A 4101-nucleotide genomic window follows, 5' to 3' on the forward strand; every position below is an offset into this window, starting at 1 on the left:
TTCCAATAGAGATTGGTTTTCTGAATATGAAGGATTTAATGGAGGTAAGGTGTACTTGGGTGATGATTCACCTCTAGACATTATTGGTCGAGGTAAAGTTAGAATCAGGTTTTCTAATGGTAGAATAAAAAGGATTAATGGTGTGCTGCATATCCCTGGATTAAAACGAAACCTGTTATCTGTGAGCAAACTGATAGATGCGGGTGTGCAGGTAGTCTTTTCTGAAGCAGGATGTAAGATGATTAAGGGTGCTATGGTAGTTTCTAGAGGTGTCAGGTTTGGCACTTTGTATAAGCTTGAAGCATACACTGTTGAGTGTAATAGCACTTCTATAAAAAGTAAATCTACGGATACTTCACTGGAAGATTTGAAGGTTTCACCTTCAGCAGATGGAAATGGTTTTTGGGTACCTAAGGGTGCTCTTTCGTCTGAAGCAAAGTTACCTGCAGAGAAGACTATGTTATGGCACCAGAGACTTGGCCACATTGGAGAAAAGGGTCTAAGGACCTTGAAAAATAAAAACCTTGTTGAAGGTTTGAATGATTGTAATCTTGACTTTGATTTCTGTGAGCATTGCATTTATGGAAAACAAAACCACGTTCACTTTTACTCTAGTTCTCATAAAACTTGTGGTGTTTTGGATCTTATCCATTCTGATGTGTTTGGTCCAGTAGATGTCTCGTCGATTGGAAAATCCACATATTATGTTTCATTTATTGATGATTTTAGTAGAAGGACATGGGTTTATTTTCTAAAGAGAAAATCTGAAGTTTTTAGTTGTTTTAAAGAATTTAAAGCAATGGTTGAGTTGCAGACTGGAAAGAAAATAAAATGTTTGAGAACTGATAATGGCGGTGAGTTTTGCTCTAATGATTTTGATAGATTCTGTAAAGACTGTGGAATTAACAGGCAGAAGACAACTCCGTATTCTCCATAGCAGAATGGAGTTGCAGAAAGAATGAACAGGACACTGATGGAGAAGGCTAGGAGTATGTTGAGTGGTGCTGGTCTCGAATAAAAGTTTTGGGTTGAAGCTGTTGCCACTGCTTGCTACCTGATTAACAGGTCTCCTACATCAGCTCTTGTTGATAAAATGCCTATGGAAGCATGGTCAGGTCACAAGCCTTCATTAAGACATCTTAGAGTTTTTGGTTGCGAGGCATATGCACATGTGCCAAAGGAGAACCGAACAAAGTTGGAGAACAAGGCTGTGAAATGTATCTTCATCGGGTATAGTTATGGTGTGAAAAGATACAAGCTTTGGGACCTTGTTGCACAAAAGGTAATTCACAGTAGAAGTGTTATTTTTAGAGAAATTAAGTCTCCTTCTGTTACATTGCAGCCAGAACAGACTAAAAAAGAAGATGTGATTCAACTTCCTTCTACACCTGAAAGAGTTGAATCGAGACCCCTAGATAGGCAAGAAGTTGAGGAGAGCTCGTCTAGCTCTGAATCTTCAGAAGAGGAGGAAGAACCTCCAACTTAGCTTGTTCGAAGGTCTACAAGACATAGACAACCACCTGAAAGGTATTCACCTAATGATTGGAGATGTATTTTTGCTCTGAATACTAGTGTGGATGAACCGAAATCTGTAGAAGAGGCATTAGGTATGAATGATGCAGAATCCTGGAAGATTGCTATGGAGGAAGAAATGGCAGCTTTGAAAAAGAATGATACATGGGATCTTGTACCATTGCCTGAAGGACGAAAACCTGTTGGTTGTAAATGGGTGTTCAAGAAAAAGATTGGTTCAGATGGAAGCATTGAGAAGTATAAAGCAAGGTTGGTTGCAAAAGGCTACTCTCAGGTTGAGGGTGTTGATTATGGTGAGATATTTTCTCCTGTTGCAAAAATGACGTCCATTAGATTTTTGCTTTCTATTGCTACTGCTTATGATTTAGAGGTTGAGCAAATGGATGTGAAAACTGCTTTCCTTCATGGTGATTTGGAGGAAGATATTTATATGACACAGCCGGAGCACTATGTGGTGAAAGGCAAAAGTAATTTGGTCTGTAAATTGAAGAAATCTTTGTATGGCCTCAAACAAAGTCCTAGGATGTGGTACCAAAAATTTGATACATATGTGTTGAGTTTGGGATTTGAACGTTCTAAATCAGATCATTGTGTTTATTATAAATCTGATGGTGATCATTTCTTATTCATTGCATTGTATGTTGATGATATGTTATTCATTGGTAAAGGGAAAGGTATGATTTCAGAACTGAAGTCTCAGCTCGCTGCTAAATTTGAAATGAAAGATCTTGGTGCAGCAAAGCACATTCTTGGGATAGAAATTAGAAGAGATAGGGTGAACAGAAAGCTATGGCTAGGCCAGAGTAAGTATGTGAATTCAGTGTTACAGAGGTTCAACATGTAGAATTGTAGACCATTGAGTGTTCCTTTTACAGTTGGAATGAAACTATATGTTTCAGATTGTCCTACATCCCCATTGGAGATGGAAGACATGAGCAGAGTGCCTTACCAGAGTGTGGTTGGAAGCTTGATGTATGCTATGGTCTGTACTAGACCAGACATTGCCCAAGCAGTGGGAGTACTTTCTAGATATATGTCTAATCTTGGTAGAGTTCATTGGAATGCAATCAAAAGAGTCTTCAGATATTTGAAGGGTACTTCAGAGTATTCTTTGTGTTATCATGGTAATTCAGTTGAAGACATGACTTCCCTTGATATCCATGGTTATGTGGATTCAGATTGGGCAGGTGATAGTGATAGCAGAAGATCCACCAGTGCTTATGTGTTTACTTTGTTTGGTGGTGCAATTAGTTGGATGAGTAAGCAACAGGCTGTGGTTGCTTTATCCACTACTGAAGCAGAGTATATGGCAGCTACTCATGCTTGTAAAGGGGCCATTTGGCTTAAGAGACTGTGTTCAGATATTGGAATAAAACAAGGTACAGTGATAGTTTACTATGACAGTCAGAGTGCAATTAGCCTAGCTAAGAACCCGACATTTCATGCCCGAACCAAACATATTGATGTTCAGTATCATTTTGTTAGAGATATGGTCGAAGATGGTAGGGTGAAGCTGGTTAAGGTGGAAACTTTGATGAATGTTGCAGATGCTTTAACTAAGGTTGTGAGCACAGAGAAGTTCAGATGGTGTTCAGAGTCTATGGGCCTTATGGCCCCTAGCAATTGATTCATTGTGTTGACATTCCCTTCCGCTCCTGCAAGGTGTTCGACAAGTGGGAGATTTGTTGGGAAAAATGGTGTCTCAACCTTGCATTTATGCGAGGTTACTATTTATAATAAGTTTTCATTTGAGCACGAAATGGTGCGAAACTCTCCCTGAAGCTTCTGGTTGGCTAGATAAGCATTCCAGTAAAGTTGCGTCGCAAGGTCACAGCTAGTTTTGAAGATATTAAAGTTTTCATCTTGGAGGGGTGCGATAAAATGTTTAAACTTAATTTTGGAGGCTTTAGAGGCTCCAAAACACCCTGAAAAGTGGCCGTAACCGGTGCAGCCTGTTATGAGGTGATAGAGCACTTCGCGAGCTTTCCGACGCTTCAAACGGTTCGTCAATAGGACACCCGGTTCTCAAGTTATGGCCTCCGAAAGTTTGTACTCCTGAAATAGGAAAAATAATTTGTATCGGATACATAAATGAGTTGTAAAAGGGAGCGACATGTGTTGATGTGTGCTTTAACATGTCATAGGGCATCTAGAAGGGAGATAAGGTCAGCTACACCTTATTGGGTGGTTTTAGCCCATGGTTTTGTAATACCGTTTGACGGTTTCTTGTATTGTATCTCCTATTTATGAGGTGTGTGAGATAGAGGTTGTGTGTAAGAGTCTTATGGCTATTGAGTTGCCTCTGAATCTCTGATTAGTGGTACTCCTGCGAAGAGCTTGCTCTGCAAGTATGTTGTAATCTATTTTTGATTGCTGAATAAAATATTGAGCTGCTTTTGGAGTGTGGGGTTTTTCTCCCGAAAGGGTTTTCCCCACGTAAATCACTGTGTTGTGGTATGAATGCTATTATATCTATTTCTATTTTCTGTAACTGTTGTAACGATCTGAAAAAGTTTTGCATTACCCTCCTCTCAAGGTTAGTGTAGGAAGTTGTTTCTGCTACTTAAC

The sequence above is a fragment of the Cryptomeria japonica genome, chromosome 11, assembly GCF_030272615.1.
Source record: "Cryptomeria japonica chromosome 11, Sugi_1.0, whole genome shotgun sequence".
Classification (NCBI taxonomy): domain Eukaryota; kingdom Viridiplantae; phylum Streptophyta; class Pinopsida; order Cupressales; family Cupressaceae; genus Cryptomeria; species Cryptomeria japonica.